This window comes from Sapajus apella, unplaced genomic scaffold, assembly GCF_009761245.1.
Source record: "Sapajus apella isolate SASKATOON/1434 unplaced genomic scaffold, GSC_monkey_1.0 scaffold73, whole genome shotgun sequence".
In the NCBI taxonomy this organism is placed as follows: domain Eukaryota; kingdom Metazoa; phylum Chordata; class Mammalia; order Primates; family Cebidae; genus Sapajus; species Sapajus apella.
The window spans coordinates 4,462,147-4,480,091 of NW_022437013.1; the positions used below are offsets into that span (position 1 = coordinate 4,462,147).

Genomic DNA, 17,945 nt, shown 5'->3' on the forward strand with positions numbered 1-17,945 from the left:
ATAAATAATTGCATATATTCTGTACAACATGATGTTTTGAAACACATATACATTGTAGATAGGTTAAACTGACCTAATTAACATATGCATTACCTCATATGCTCATCATTTTTTAATAGGAACAGTTAAAAATCTGCTCTCTTAGCAATTTTCTTTCTTCTTTTTCCTTCAAATTCAGTCACATTTTCAGGCTCCATTTCTAATTCTAGTTCTCTTGCTATTGAGACCCTGTGACAGGGTGTCAATCTGTCACCCAGTTTGGAGTGCAGTGGTGCAATCACAGCTCACTGAAGTCTCAACCTCCCAACTTCAAGCGATCCTCCCACTTCTGCCTGTAGATAGGAGTATAGGCATGTGCCACCACAGCTGGCAAATTTTTTTTTTTTTTTTTTTTTTTTTTTTTTTTTTTTTTTTTTAGAGACGGGGTTTCGCCATGTTTCCCAGGTTAGTCTTGAACTCCTAGGCTCAAGAGTTTGAACGCTGAAGTGATCCACCCGTCTTGGATTCCCAAAGTGCTGGGATTACAGGCATAAGCCACTGTGCCTGGCCAGCAATTTTCAAGAATACAATACATTTTTATTAACTACAGTCACCATATTATTCAGTAGATCTCTTGAATTTATTCCTCCTATCTAACTGAAATTTTATACCCTTTGACCAGCATCTCCCCAGTCCTTGCCCCTCCTCCCCAGGTCCTGGTAAGCACCATTCTACTTTCTGCTTCAGAGTTAAGCAACTTTTTAAGATTCCACATAAGTGAGATCATGTAGCATTTGTCTTTCTGTTTCTGGCAACTTTCCTTTAATATAACATCCTCCAGGTTCATCCATATTGTCAAAAATGACAGGAATACCTTCCTTTTAAGGCTGAATGGTATGGTATTCCATAGAGAGTGTGTGTGTGTGTGTGTGTGCGTGTGTGTGTGTGTGTGTGTGTGTATAACATTTTCTTTATCCAATCATTTATTGATGGACATGTAAGTTAATTTCATATATTGACTACTGTGAATAATGCTGCATATAATGGGAATGCAGCTATCTCCTCAACATATTTATTTCATTTCCTTTAAATATATACCCAGTACTGGGATTGTTGGATCATATAGTGGTTCTAGTTCTTTTTGTGGAACCTCCATACTGTTTCTCATAATAGTTATACAAATTTACATTCCTACCAACAGTGTAAAGGCATACTTTGGAGATATTGATGGTTTGGTTCCAGGCCACTTCGATTAAAGCAAATATTGCAATGAAGTGATTCATACAAATGTTTTAGATTCTCAGTGTTACATTTGCATAATACTATAGTCTATTAAGTGTGCAATAGCATAATATCTAAAGAACAACATACATAGCTTAATTTAAGAATACTTTATTGCTAAAAACAATGCTAACAATCATCTGAACCTTCGGTGACTCATAATCTTTTAGCTGATGGAGGGTCCTACCTGCATGTTGAGGGTTGCTGAATGATCAGGGTGGTGGTTACTGCAGATTGGAGTGGCTATGGCAGTTTCTTACAATAAGGTAACAGTGAGGTTTGCCATGTCAATGGGCTCTTCCTTTTGTGAAAGATTTATCTGTAGCATGAGATGCTGTCTGATAGCATTTTACCCATAGCAGAACTCTTTTAAAATTGAAGTCAACGATCTCAAACCCTGATGATGCTTTATCAACTAAATTTTGTAATATCCCAAATACTTTATTATTTCAACAATCTTCACAGCATCTTCACCAGGAGTACTTGCCATCTTGAGAAACCACTTTCTTTGCTCATCCAAAAGAAGCAATTCCTCATCTGTTTAAGTTTTATCATGAGATTGAAGCAATTCATTCACATTTTCAGGTTCTATTTCTAATTCTAGTTCTCTTGCTATTTCTAACACATCTGCAGTGACTCTCTCTGCTGAAATTGTAAACCCCTCAAAGTCATCCAAGAGGATTGGAATCAATTTCTTCCAAAATCCTGTTAATACTGATATTTTGACATCATCTCATGAATCACAAATGTTCTTAATGGCATGTTGAATATTTTCCAGAAGGTTTTCAATTTACTTTGTCCAGACTGATCAGAAGAAATTACTATCCATGGCAGTTATAACCTTATGAAATGTATTTCTTAAACAATAAGACTTGAAGTCAAAATTTCTTATTGATTCATGAGCTGCAGAATAGATGTTGTGTTAGCGGGCATGAAAACAACATTAATCTCCTTGTACATCTCCATCAGAACATTTGAGCGACCAGGTGCATTGTCAGCAAGCAGTAATATGTTGAAAGGAATCATTTTCTCAGCAGTGGATCTCAACAACGGGCTTAAAATATTCAGTAAATCATGCAGTAAACAGATATGCTGTCATCCAGGCTTTGTTGTTTTATTTATAGAGCATAAGCAGAGTAGATTTAGCATAATTCTTAAGAGCCCAAGGATTTTCCGAATGGCAAATGAACATGAACTTCAACTTAAAGTCATTGGCTGCATTAGCCTCTAACAAGACTCAGCCTATCCTTTGAATCTTTGAAGGCAGACACTGACTTCTTTAGCTATGAAAGTCTTAGATGGCATCTTCTCCCAATAGAAAGCTGTTTTGTTATATTGAAAATCCATTGTTTAGTGTAGCCACCTTCATCAATGATCCTAGTTAGATCTTTTGGGTAACTTGCTGCAGCTTCTCCTTCAGCACTTGCTGTTTCACCTTGCAGTTTAATATTATGGAGATGATGTTTTTCCTTAAACCTCATGCACTAATCACTGCTAGCTTCAAATTTTCTGCATTTTACTAACCTCTCTCAGCCCTCATACAATTAAAGACAGTTAGGACTTGCTCCAGATTAGGCTTTGACTAAGGGAAATGTTGTAGCTGGTTTAGTCTTTTATCTAGATCACTCAAACTTTACCCATATTAGCAATAAATCTGGTTTGCTTTCTTACCATTCATGTGTTCAGTTGAGTAGCACCTTTAATTTCCCTCAGGAACTTTTCCGTTGCATTCATAACTTGGATAACTGGTACAAGAGGCCTAGCTTAGGTCTATCTTGGCTTTCAATATGCCTTTCTCACTAAGCTTAATCATTTCTAGTCTTTTTTTTTTATTTCAAGGGAGAGACATGTGGCTCTTCCTTTCACTTGAATGCTTAGAGATCATTGTGGGGTTATTAACTGGCCTAATTTCAATATTGTGTCTCAGAAAATAGGGAGGCTGTAGGAGAGGGAGACAGGGAAAGATGGGAGGAGCTGTCAGAACACACACAACATTTCTTGATTATGTTTCCCATCTTAGATGGGCATAGTTCATGGTGCCTCAAAACAATTACAATAGTAATATCAAAGATCACTCATCAGAGATCAATATAATAGATATAAGAATAATGACAAAGTTTGAAATATTGGGAGAATTACCAATGTGTGGTGCAGAGACATGAAGTCAGCAGATGCTGTTGGAAAATGATGCCGAATGACTTCATGGATGCAGGGTTGCCACAAACCTTCAATTTGTAAAAAATAAAAAATTACAATGTCTCCAAAGCACAATTAAACAAAATGCAATATAAGAAGGTGTGCCTGTACATAGGCTTCCCTTTCTTCACATCCTCACCAATACTTGTTATCTTCCATATTTTTGATAATAGCCATTCTAACAAGTGTGAGGTGATATCGCATTGTGGTTTTAATTTGTATTTTCCTGTTGATTAGTGATGTTGAGCTTTTTTCATATACTTGTTGGCTATTTGCATGTCTTGTTTTGAGAAATGTCAATTCAATTCAGGTCCTGTTTCCATTTTTTAATTGGGTTATTTGTTTTCTTGCTATTCAGTTGTTTGAGTTTCTTATATATTTTGGATATTAATCGCTCATCAGACGTATGGTTTTCAAATATTTTATCCCATTCCACAGGGTGTCTCTTCAACGTGTCATCTCCCTTGCTATGCAGAAACTTTTAGCTTGATGTAATCCCATTTGTCTAATTTTGCTTCAGTTTCCTGTGCTTCTGGGGTCATAGCTAAAATATAATCACCCAGATAAATATCACAGAGCTTTTTCCCTATATTTTCTTCTACTAGTTTTACTAGTAGTTTTACTAGTTTCAAGTCTTATATTTAAGTCTTTAATCCATTTTGACTTGCTGTTTGTATATATTATGAGTGAAGCTTGTAATATTATTCTTCTGCCTGTGGATATCCAGTTTTGCCAGCACCATTTATTAAGGAGACTGTTCTTCCCCGTTGTGTGGTCTTGACATCTTTGTCAAAAATAAATTTACCTTAAATGTGTGGGCCTATTGCTTGGCTCTTCATTCTGTTCCATTGGTCTATGTATCTGTTTTTATGCCAGTACCATGCTGTTTTGATTAATAGGGCTATGTGATATATTTTGAAGACAGATATTGTATTGCCTCCAGCTTTGTTCTTTTCACTCGAAATTTCTTTGGCCATTTGGGCTCTTTTGTGCCTCCACACAAATGTTAGGATTGTTGTTTCTATTTCTGTTAGAAATTTTCATTGAAATTTTGATAGGAATTGTATTGAATCTGTGGATTGCTTTGGGTACTATGTACATTTTAACAATATTAGTTTTTCCCATCCATGTATATAGAACATCTTGCCATTTATTTGAGTCTTCTTCAATTTCTTTCATCAATATTTTATGGTTTTCAGTGTAGAGATCTCTTACCTCCTTGGTCTTCATTCCTAAATAGTGTATCTTATTTGTTTTTTAATGCTATTATAATTGAAACTGTTTTCTTGATTGGGGGGTGATAGTTCATTATTAGTGTAGAGTAACACTACTAATTTTTGCAACCTTACTGAATTTATAATTTCCAACAGTTTTTTTGGTAGGGTTTCTGGGATTTTTCTATATATAAGATTATGTCATTTGCAAACAGAAACCATTTAAACTTATTTCTTTCTGAATGGGATGCCTTTTATTTCTTTCTCTTGCCTAATCACTTTAGCTAGGAATTCCAGTACTAGTTTAAGTAGAAGTAAGAAGAGTGGGCATCCTTGCCTTATTCTTTATTGTAAACAAAGAGCTGTCAACTTTTCACTACTGAGTATGATGTTAGCTGTGAGTTTGTCATACGTGGCCTTCATTGTGTTGAATACATTCCTTCTGTATTAGTCTATTTGTGTTACTATCAAGAAATATCTAAGACTGGGTAATTCATAAAGAAAAGAGGTTTATTTTGGCTCACAGTTCTACAGGCTGGGCAGGAAATATGGTACCAGCAACTGCTCTTGGTGAGGCTTCAGGAAACTTACAATAATGGCAGAAGGCAAAGGGGAAGCAGATACATCATATCACAAGAGCTGGGAATAAGAGAGCAAGTGGGGGAGACCCAAGCTCTTTTAAACAACCAGATCTTATGTGTACTAATTGTGCAAGAATTCACTTTTCTCCAAGAGTATGGTGCTAAGCCATTAATGAAGGATTATCCCTGTGATTCAATCACCTCCCAACAGGTCCAACCTCCAACATTGGAATCACATTTCAACATGAGATTTGGAGGAGACAAATATCCAAACCATATCATTCTGCCCCTGGCCCCTCAAATCTCACATCTTTCTCACATTTCAAAATATAATCATGCCTTTGCAATAGTCCTCCAAAGTCTTAACACACTCCAGCATTAATTCAAATGTCCCAAGTCCAAAGTCCAAAGTCTCATCTGGAGATGAGTTCCTTCCACCTATGAGCCTGTAAGATAAAAATCAACTTATTTACTCCCAAGATACAATGTTCGCATAGGTATTGGCCAGACATTCTCATTCCAAAAGGGAGAAATTGGCTAAAAGGAAAGGGCAATAGATCCCATGCAAGTCTAAACCCAGAAGAACAGTCATTAAATCTTAAAGCACCAAAATAATCTCTCTTGACTCCATGTCCCACATCCAGGGCACACTCATATGAGAGATGGGCTCCCAAGGTTTTGGGCAGTTCCATCTCTGCGGCTTTGCTAGATGTAGACTACGTAGCTTCTCTGATGGATTGGAGTCCAGTGTTTATGGCTTTTCTAGGCTGAGGATACAAGTTGCAGGTGGCTCAACTATTACTGTGTCTGGAGGGCAGCAGCCCCCTTCCCACAGCTCCCCCAGGCAGTGCCTGGTAGGGACTCTGTGTGGGGGCTCCAACCTCACATTTCCTCTTGATGCTGCCATAGTAGAGGCTCCCTGTTGGGGAATCCGCTCCTGTAGCAGGCTTTTGCTTGGACACTCAGTTTTTCCGACACATCCTCTGAAACCTAGGTGGAAATCACCAAGCCTCCTTCACTCTTGCACTTTTTTTTCCATGGAGATTTAATGTCACATAGAAGCTGACAAGGCTTACAGCTTGTGCCCTCTGAAGCAGTGGTCTGAGCTGTACCTACGACCCTCTGAGACACAGCTGGAGCTAGAGCAGCAGGGATGCAAGCAACAGCCTCCTGAGGTGTCACAGGGCATTGGCTCCCTGGGCCTGGCCCATGAAGCCATTCTTTACTCTTAGGACTCTGGGCCTATGATGGGAGGAGCTGTCCTACAGACTTCTGAAATGCCTTCAAGGCCTTTTCCCCATTATCTTAGACATTGACACTTGGCTCCCTTTTAGTCATGATAATCTAAATTGCTCTACAGACTGCTTGAATCCCACTCCTGAAAACACTTTTTCCTTCTTTGTGACATGGCTAGGCTGCAAGTTTTCCAATTTTTTTTTTTTTTTTTGCTCTGCTTCCCTTTTAAATATGAGTTCCAACTTTAAGTCATTTCATTGCTCCTGTTTCTGATTGTAGGATGCTATAAGCTGCTTGGCCATCTCATAAACACTTTGCTGATTAGAAATTCCTTTCACCAGATACCTGAAGCCATCACTCTTAGGTTCAAACACACCAGACCCCTAGGGCATGGACACAATTCAGCCAAATTCTTTGCTAGGGCATACACAAATGATTCTTAGTCCAGTTCCCAATAACTTCCTCATTTACACCTGAGACCTCAACAGCCTGGACTTCACTATCCACATCTCTATCAGCATTTTGGTCACAACCATTTAACCAATCTCTAAGAAGTTCCGAAATTTCCCTAACCTTTCTGTCTTCTTCTGCAACCTTCACTTTTTCCATCTCTATCTGTTACCCAGTTCCAAATCTGCTTCCACATTTTCAGGTATCTTTATAGCAACTCCTCAATATCAAATTTCTGTATTAAGCTGTTTTTGTATCGCTATAAAGGAATACCTGCGGCCGGGTAATTTATAAAGAAAAGAGGTTTATCAGTTCATGGTTCTGCAGGCTGTACAAGCATGGCACCAACATCTGAACAGCTTATGGGTGAAGGCTTCAGGAAGCTTATAATCATGGCAGAAGATGAATGGGGAACAGGCAAGAGTGAGAACAAGAGAGAAAGGGAAGTGGTCTCAGACTCAAATAACCAGATCTCACATGAACTAACTGAGCAAGAACTTACTTATCACCAAAGGATTTGGGCTAAGCCATTCATAAGGGATCATCCCCCATGATCCAATCACCTCCCAACAGGCCCACACCTCTAACACTAGGAATCACATTTCAACATGAGGCTTGGAGGGGACAAATATTCAAATCATATTACCTTCTAAACCTAATTTAGAGTTTTTACCATGAAAGAATGTTGAATTTTCTCAAATGCTTTTTCTGTGTCTATTGAAATTTTTGTCCTTCATTCTTTATTCTCACCAATTGTGCATCACGTTTGTTAATTTGTGTATGTTGAACCATTCTAGCATCTCAGAGATAAATCCTTTTTGATTATAACGAATGTTCTTTTTAATGTGCTGTTAAATTTAGTTTCCTAGAATTTTGTTGAAGATTTTTACATCTATGTTCATCAGATATATTGACCTGTAGTTAGTTTTTTATTGTTGTGTCTTTGCCAGTTTTTGGTATCAGGGTAATTCTGGCCTCATAAAATGAGTTTGGAAGTAGTCCCTCTTCTTAGATTTTTTGGAAGAGTTTCAGAAGAATTGGTATTAGTTCTTTAAATATTGGTGGAATTCAGCAGTGAAGGCGTCAGACCCTGAGCGTTTCCTTGTTGTGGGACTATTTATTTCTTATTCACCATTAGTCTGTTCAGATTTTCTATTCGTTCATGATTTAACATTTGTAGTTTGTATGTATCTAGTAATTTATCCATTTTTTCTAGGTTATCCAATTTATTGGCATATAATTGTTCATTGTAGGTTCTTATGATCATTTGTTTTTATGTAGTTATCAGCTACAATGTGTTCTCTTTCATTTCTGATTTTCAGTCTTCTCTCCTTTGTTGTAGTCTAGCTAAACATTTGCCAATTTTATATACATTTTCAAAAACCACTCCTACTTTCATTGATCTTTTCTATCTCCTTTCTACTCTCCATTTAATTGTATCTGTGCTGATCTTTATTATTTCTTTCCTTCTACCAACTTTGGGCCTAGTTTATTCTTTTTTTCTATTTCTCTGAAGTATAATCTTATGTTATTTATTTAAAACCTTTTTTGATGTAGGCACTTGCTACTATCACCCGCATTCCATAAGTTTTGGTATGTTATGTGTCCATTTGTACTGGACAGAGCTTGTATTTCTAATGAAAGATAGTGGTACCCCTCCAACCCAGTCCAGCTACTGATGGTACTGGTACCTCTGGACTGTGAAGGAGCATGGATTCTGAAGTGCTCCCAGGTATACATCCCTGAGGGGCCTAAATGATGGTGCCCTCTCTTCTGGTAGCTTTGTCTGAAGCCACCAATGGGACCACCTGAAAGGGTAGGAATGCTCCTTTCAGTTCTGTGCTATCCTTTTGTCACCTGGACACTGAAACAACATTGCTTCTAACCTGTATCTCAGTGAGGCTCCTGTGAGAAAAACATCTTCAGTTTCTTTCTCAGCAACATCTCCCCAACAACTCACTCCCACCACCCTAGCTCAGACTTTCAAACTTGGTTCCTGTCTCTGGAGAACAAACACAATCATGTCCTATCAGATTGCCCTTCCATCCCTACAAAACCAGTTTCTGACACAGCCCTCCTCTGCATAAAACCTTTTGCCTTCTGCAGATTATCTCAAGCAAATAAACATATGGGGGTCTTCACATACCCAGATGTGTAGACTATCAGTTCACTTTTAGCAGGACCCCTGAGACACATAATACATTTCATGTAATTCATAGAACAACCTCACGTGATCAAATACTAGTTTTCAGTCAATCATCAATAATTACAAACTCTAGAAAGCTTTGAAGACCAAACAGTTTTTCATAAGTTTGTTGCTAAAACTTACATGGTGACAAAACTTGTTGTGAATTGACAAGAGGCTCTCTCAGTGTAACTATTCATAGGCTTTGTTGCAGATATATTGATGTGATTGATTACTGGGTTCTGTCCCACTGAAGGTGTTATACAACATGCAGTATTTTTAAAATTAAAAACCCACAAAACTTGAATTATAAAACTTATTTGGCCCCAAGGCTTTTGGATAAGTGATTGGGAAATGACCTTTATAACAATCTTATAGATATGGAGACTGACATTCAGAGGCATTAGGAGACCTGAACAAGGAAATAAAGGTAGGAAGTAGTGGAGACTGGAATAGAATCAAGGTCTTTCTTAATCCTAACCCCTTGAAATTTCCAGGACACTGTACAAGTTTGGCTGGGTAATTATGTATGAGAAAGGGTGAACAGATGGTTGCTGACATCAAAGGATAATTGAGACCAAGTAATCAGAGAACATCTAGAAATCTTGCCTTGAAAATTATGTGTATCTGTTAGTTAGCTACCTTGGTAACATAATTTATCACAATTCTACACTCAAAAGAAATTTTTCTCTGGGAGTGTGTTTTAGTCCTGTATTTAGAAAACTGAGAAAGTAATGAAAAAACTCAGAGAGGATCCATTTCTAAAGGATTCTATGATGTTTACCACTCTACTCTCTGGCCAGAACATGTGGACTTGAATTAGAAAATTTGAACAGTACTATCTGTTCAAGATAAACCACCTATGTGACCAAATAAGCCATGTTCTAGAAATGCGACAGCTTCATTTAATATTTCCAGTACTTTAATAACTATACTCATAAGAGTTGCTATTTTTGAGATTCTACTAGAGATGAGAAACTGCCATATAGTTTACATCATTTTATTTAAGAACCTTATAAGAAATCTGAAACAGAGAGATGATGATGAGGAGGAGGATAACAATAATAATACTGTATTAAATCCTTCCATGTGGTAGTCATTATGTGAACTAAATTCCACAGGTGCATTTTCTCTATCCTCACAACAAACTCATTATATATATATATATATATTACTAATATTCCATTAAAGATAAGGAAATTGAGGCACAGAATGCTTAAAGTGACATTTCCTAGGTAATACAGCTACTTACGTGGTCACTGTTTCATAGTGGAGAAGAGGTTTGAATCCAGTTCTTTGTTTCCGAAGACCAAATATAGCCTCACTGAACTAGTCTTGTCAATGGTGTATGTGAAAATTCTCCAAACAGTTTTAGCATCTAGCTGAATGGTATAAGCATGGAATAGACTGTCCCATTAGATGGGGCAGCTTATACAAATTCTAGAGTCCAATACCTGATAAATACATGTGTGCTGTGAAATATCATTGGAAATAATATTTAAATACATCAAAGTGTTGGAAAAATGACAGGCTGCATGTGAAAGAACAACATGCAGCTCAGGAAAGTATCGATTAATTAAGGAATACAACAATTCTCTATAGGCAAACAGGAGTGTGTCAGATCTGCCCTCAGTTATGGGAGTCGGGATTGAAAATTCTCCCTACCAGGGGCACAGCATACCTGATTGGGCTCTTTGGAGAGCATCATCAGATCAAAGCAGTGACCAAGACAGACTATGAAAAGGCAGGCTAAGTATTAACAGTGGCAGAGTCAAATGTAATGTTTTCAGGTGAACCTGAGACTACAGAATGGCATTGTTTTTATGGACCTCAGTTGCCTCACCTATAAAATAGTGATTAAAGAAATGTCATTCCCAGCTGAAGGAAGGGAACTACATCAGGTAGCCTCAAAATCCCTTCCAGCTCTAAGAGATCTATTAATATGATTCATTTGAAAGAGGTATTCATGAAGTATAATGATGACTACAAGTACACAAAGGCCTTACCCTTAGTTTCAGATACTCTTGCAGTCAAAGAAGCAAAGAAGCCTTCTCCCCCTGACCCCACTTCATCTTGAGCTGCAAAAATTTCCCAGCTGCAAAGGAACTGCAAATATTTTTTCTACAGAAAATGTGATTCAGCCTTAGAAAAGTATCATGTCTCTCTTTCAGGCATGCCCTGGCCTAGACACATGACCAGAGCTTTTTGAAATCACAGCGTACAAGTAACCTCACTGGACACATACACAGTTCAAGACTAACCTGCTTCGTCCATATAAATGACCAAATTCAGCTGTATTAAGATAGGGAGCTTCACAACAGCTGTGGTTTGATGCAACGACCCTACCCTGGAATCTCAGCTGAAGGTCTGTTTTTGTTTGTTTGTTTCAGGGTTACCTTGTACCCATATAGTACACAATCATTTTTTAGTGGCTTGAATGGGTAGAAAAATTGACCACAAAAAAGAAAGAACTAATAGATAATCTAATGCAATGCATACGGCTATCTGGCAGAAATGTTAGCAGAACACAATGTTAGGTAGCACTTTATTGTGCACTATCATTAATGATACAGAAGACAAAAAGAAAAAGGCAGTCGGTCTCAGTCTGCAAAAGAGCCCAATTAAGGGTCAACAAGGAAGTAAGAACATGAAAAACAATGGATGTGTCACAAAAAGGAAACAGTGTGCTGGAGTCCACTTGGTGGGAGCAACACTATTCACATTAAACCACACTCTTCTCGGGATGTATGTGTGAGGTGGCAATAAAGGGATTGCCAGTAGCAGTGGGAGGAGATAGAGACCATGAAAGCAGTCTGAAGGAGGCCCGTGTTCTGATATATGAGATACAGACCTGTGTCACTAGGCAATGAGACTGTTTTTACAGATGAGGCACCAAGTGACATGAAGCATTCATCTAGACAGCTAAGCAAAACAAATATGTATTTTGTTTTGTTTTTATCTTCTTAAGAATATCTGAATATATGGTACCATACAAGGTAATATATAAATCATCCCCTTTGTTAGAAACACAGCGGGTTTGTAGAGCAAGAAGGCAGTGGAGTTAACTAGAAGAAAAATTAACCAGAACTCTTAGCCTCCATGAACAGATGGATTGTTTTTTTCTCCAGGACAGAATTTTGAATATTCTGCTTCCTCAGTGCCACACAACCTATGAGATACGCCCATAACCAACTATCCAGAAACCTAAGGGTAGCTACAAACCAGTAGGATTAGGTGAGTCAAAATGATGTGTCCTGACTGACAAAAAGGGCTCATAAGGCCAATACCTTCTTTCCAATCGCGAAGAGGCGTCTGCAAGAAAGGGACTACATGTCTCTAAGTGGACCAACTGACTCCTGGGAACTGATATTAGGTCTCATTTCTCATATCCTTAAATGCTCACACCCAGGTGGTGCTGAATATAAAAAAAAAAAAAAATCATACTGCCTCTAGATTGGAAAACAGACAGAGGCACACACTGGGACAGACTATTACCATTTGTATTGATTGAGAATACAGGCTCAGAAATCAGCCATGCAGGACTCAAATGTAATTAAAAATCAGCAGTAAAGCAATAACCAACTACCCCACTCCCATCACACAAACCCAACACAACATGTATCTATAAATTAAAAACATAAACACATTTTTAGATAACTCTTGAATTAAAGATGAACTTAAGGTGATATTGCAAATGCTTTAGAAATCAAAGATGATGAGTGAAGTATATATCCAAGTCTTTTTGATGCAGCTAAAGCAATATTTAGAGAAAAACATGGCCTTAAATTCATATATTAGAAATTAAAAATAAATTAAAAGTAAATGAACTAAGCTATCAAGTCCAGGAGTTATATTTAAAAAGCAGCACAGTAAAATAAACCCATGGGTTGGGCACAGTGGCTCACGTCTGTAATCCCAGTACTTTGGGAAGCTGAGGCAGGCAGATTGCTTGAACCCAGGAGTTCAAGACTAGTCCGGGCAACATGGCAAAAACCCATCTCTACCAAAAAATATACAAAAATTAGCCAGTATGGTGGCACACGCCTGTGATCTCAGCTACTCAGTGGCTGACGTGGGAGGATAGCTTGAGCCCAGGAGACAAAGGTTGCAGTGAGCCATTACTGCACCACTGCACTCCAGCCTGGGCAAGAGCCAGACCCTGTCTCAAAAACTAAAATAAAAATAAAATAAGCCCATGGAAATTGGAGGGGAGCGATTAAGATAAAAACAGAAAACAGTTAAATAGAAAACAAATAAATTATAGTTGATCAATAAAACAGAATTGTTTTTAAAGTCAAGCTTTCATTAAGTACTAATATGAAAAAATGAAGAAGGTGAAAATAATATCATTAGGAAGCCAAATATGATCACAAATATAGGTACCAAGGTAATATTAAAAATAAAAGAATAATACATAAAATTTTAAACTAATATGTTTCAACGAGAAAATTTTTAGAAAAATAAAATTACTAAAATATACCCAATACAAAATAGAAAATCATAGAAAAAAAATAGAACAAATTGAAAGTATAAACATTTTATGGCTGAGTAATTCCAAACCTTCAAATCACAGACTACTTTCTTTTTACTGAAATGGTTCCAGAGGGTACAACAAGATGGACTGCTCACCCAAATAAGACAGAACACAAAAGAAAAAGAAATTTATAGATTAATCTTACTTATTAATATAAATATAAAAATTCTAGAGAAAATAGAATCTAGCAGTTCATTAAAATGATGCACTACAACCAAGTAGAGTTTATCCAGGAATGTATGCATACTCCGACATTAGCAAATGTATTCAAGTAATTAACTATAGTTACAAACTAAATAGACAAATCATATAATCATCTCAACAGATGTTGAAAAAAATTTGGCAAAATTTTATGCCCATCCATGTTAAAAATCTGTAGCCAATAAAGATTAGAAGAGAGCTTCCTCAACAAACTTCGCGAAAATTATGAGGAGCTAATTTTGACTATGAGCACAATCTTTGGAGTCAGACTGCCTAAGTTGAGGTCTTTGTTCCATTGTATCCAAGATGTGTGATCTTGGAAAATTATTTAGTCTTTCTGAGCTTCACTTTTCTCATGCCCAAAAGATGAGAAAAATAATAGTACATTCCTCATAGTATTGTTGCAAGGATTAAATGATGTAAAATATATAAAGGCACTTACAAGAGTTTGGGCAATATAAAGCACTCAATAAATATGAATTATTATTGGTAGCTCTTATTAACAAAGTATTAAAATGAGAAACAAGATAAAGATGGCCACTATTACCACATACTATTCAACACTGTGATATCCCAACCAATGCAATAAGTTAGGATAATATCCTAACCAATTTAAAAATAAGAGAATAAGGATTAGAAAGCAAGAGACAAAATTGCTGTTACTCACAAACAATATGGCTATATAAAAATCTGAGGTAGTCAATGGATAAAATATTAGAACAAATATGTAAGTCCTGGAGGGTGTTTAGATGAAATATCAGGCTACAAACATCAGTACCTTTGCTACACATCAGCAACAACTTATTAGGGTACATGATAGGAAAATAAATATCATTCGCAATAGCAACAGAAACTTAAAAATACTACTTACGAGACACTGAGCAAGTTATTTAACCTTTCTCAGCTTCAATTTTCTCTATGTTAGATAGACAAGTTAATAGTACATATCTCACAGGATTGTTAAAAGAATTGAATGAGACGGTACAAAATATACACTCATTAAGTGGCAGCATTATTACAGTACAACTATTGTTATTGTTGGTGTTTAAAAATTATCTACTCAATTTAGATGGCCACACAATAACAGTGGGGCACTTTATCACCCCACTGACAGCATTAGACAGATCATCAAGGTAGAATACTAACAAATTCTGGACTTAAATTCAACACTTGACATATTGGACCTAATAGACATTTACAGAATACTCCACAATACTTATTGCATTAGTTAGGACATCACAGTGTTGAATAGTAAGTGGTAATAGTGGCCACCCTTATCTTGTTTTTCATTTTAATATTTTGTCAATAAGGACTACCAATAACAATTCATCAACCACAAAATATATATTCTTCTTATCTGCACATGGAATATGCTCCAAGATAGAGCACATGCTTTGCCATAGCAAGTGCCAATAAATTTTTTAAAAATCTAAATCAACCAACCATGCTTACAGACCACAGCGGAATAAATATAGAAATCAATGCCAAAATCTCTCAAAACCACATAATTACATGAAAATTAAATAACTTGCTTCTGAGTGATTTTGAAGTAAACAATAAAATTAAGGGAGAAATCAAAAGATTCTTTGAAGTAAATGAAAACAGAGACACAACATACCAAAATCTCTGGGATGCAGCAAAAGCAGAGTTAAGAGGAATGTTTATAGTGCTAAACAATTACCTCAAAAAGTTAGAAAGATCTCAAATTAATGATCCTAAATCACACCTAGAGGAACTAGAAAAACAAAAACAAACTAAGCTCAAACCTAGCAGAAGGAAAAAAATAACTAAAATCAGAGCAGAGTTGAATGAAATTATGACACAAAAATCCATACAAGGAATAAACGAACACAAAAGTTCATTATTTGAAAAAATAAACAAGGTAAATACACTGCTGGCTAGATTAAGAAAGAAAAAGATTCAAATGAGTATGATTAGAAATGACAAAGGTGACATTACAACTGATTCCACAGAAATACAAAAGATCCTCAGAGATGACTATGAACACCTCTGTGCACACAAACTAGAAAATGTAGATTAAATTGATAAATTCCTGGCAATGCACAATCTTCCAAGATTGAGTCAGGAAGAAATTGAAACCCTGAAAAGATTAAGTTGAGAAACTGAATCAGCAATTCAAAACCTATAAACCAAAAAGAGCCCCTGACCAAATAGATTCTCAGCCAAATTCCACCAGATAGCCAAAAGGCTGATACTAATTCTACTGAAAATATTTCAAAAAATTGAAGAGGAGAGGCTCCTCCCTAACTCATTCTACAAAGCGAACATCACCCTGATACTCAAACCTGGCAAAGACAGAACAACAAAAAAGAAAACTACAGATCAATATCCCTGATGAACATAGACACAAAAATCTCCAACAAAATACTAGCAAACTGAATCCAGCAGCACATCAAAAAGATAATTCACCACACTTAAATAGGTTACATTCCTGGCATGCAAAGTTGATTTGACATAAATCAATAAATGTGATTCATCACATGAACAGAATGAAAAACAAAAAACATGTGATCATCTTAATAGTCACAGATAAAGTGTTTGGTAAAAATCCAATATCCCTTCATGATAAAAAAACCCACAACAAACTAGGCTTCAAAGAAACATACCTCAAAATAATAAGAGCCAACTATGACAAACCCATAGCCAACATCATACTAAATGGACGAAGGCTGGAAGCATTCCCCCTGAGAACTGAAAGAAAACAAAGATGTTCACTCTCACCAGTCCTATTCAGCATAGTACTGGAAATCCTGGCCAGAGCAATTAGGCAAGAGAAAGAAATAAAAGGCATCCAAATAGAAAAATAAGTCAAACTACCTCTCTTCATGGACAATTCTATACCTTCATAATTCTATACCTAGAAAACCTTAAAGACTCCACCAAAAGCCCCCTGGAACGAATAAAAAGCTTCACTAAAGATTAAGGATAGAAAATCAATGTACAAAAATCAATAGCATTTCTATACACCAGTAACATCCATACTGAGAGCCAAATCAAGAACATAGTCATACTTACAATAGCCACACACAAAAATAAATATTTAGGAATATACTTAAACAAGTAGGTGAAAGATCTCTACAAAGAAAACTATAAAACTCTGCTGAAACAAATCATAGGTGACACAAATAGAATAACATTCCATGCTCATATACTGGAAGAATCAATGTCATTAAAATAGCCATACTGCTTAAAGCAACCTACAGAGTCAACACTCTTCCTATCAAACTATCAATGTCATTTTTCACAGAATTAGAAAAATATATTCTAAAATTCATATGGAACAACAACAACAAAAAAAAAAGCCCAAATATCCAAAGGAATCCTAAGTAAAAGGATGAAGCCAGAGGCATCACATTACCTTACTTCAAACTATACTATAAGGCTATAGTAACCAAAACTGCATGGTATAAAAACAGACACACAGACCAATGGAACAGAATAGAGAATAGAGAACCCAAAAATACGGCTGCACACCTACAGCCATCTGATCATTGAAAAAGTCAACAAAAATAAGCAATGGGGAAAGGACTCCCTATTCAATAAATGGTGTTGGGATAGCTAGCCACATAGAGAAGAATGAACCTAGATCTTTACCTTTTACCATATACAAAAATTAACACAAAATGTGAAGATTTAAATGGAAGTCCTCAAACCATAAGAATCCTAGAAGAAAATCTAGGAAACTCCATTGCGAACATTGGCCTTGGGAAATAATTTACAGCTAAGTCTTCAAATACAATTGCAATAACAACAAAAATTGAGAAGGGGGATCTAATTACACTAAAGAGCTTCTACACAGCAAAGAAAACTATCAATAGAGTAAACAGACAACCTACAGAATGGTAAAAAATATTTGCAAATTACATATCTGATAAAGGCCTAATATCCAGAATCTATAAGGAAGTTAAATATTTCAGCAAGCAAAAATCAATTAACCCAATTAAAAAGTGGGCAAGCCAGGCACAGCGGCTCAAGCCTGTAATCCCAGCACTTTGGGAGGTCGAGGCGGGTGGATCACGAGGTCAAGAGATCGAGACCATCCTGGTCAACATGGTGAAACCCTGTCT

At 36.5% G+C, this 17,945-nt stretch overlaps 1 protein-coding gene and 1 long non-coding RNA gene across 5 annotated transcripts in view; one reads left to right on the forward strand and one right to left on the reverse strand.

Annotated features, from left to right (window-relative positions):
* The window catches only part of PAK3 (p21 (RAC1) activated kinase 3), a 287,181-nt gene that overhangs the window by 149,267 nt on the left and 119,969 nt on the right, over positions 1 to 17,945 (reverse strand). The gene's annotated exons all lie outside the window — the stretch shown is intronic.
* Positions 1,853 to 17,046, forward strand: LOC116531863. The gene is made up of 4 exons (XR_004260627.1): positions 1,853 to 1,927; positions 8,118 to 8,124; positions 16,408 to 16,419; positions 17,037 to 17,046. It is a non-coding gene; the product is annotated as an uncharacterized LOC116531863 (long non-coding RNA).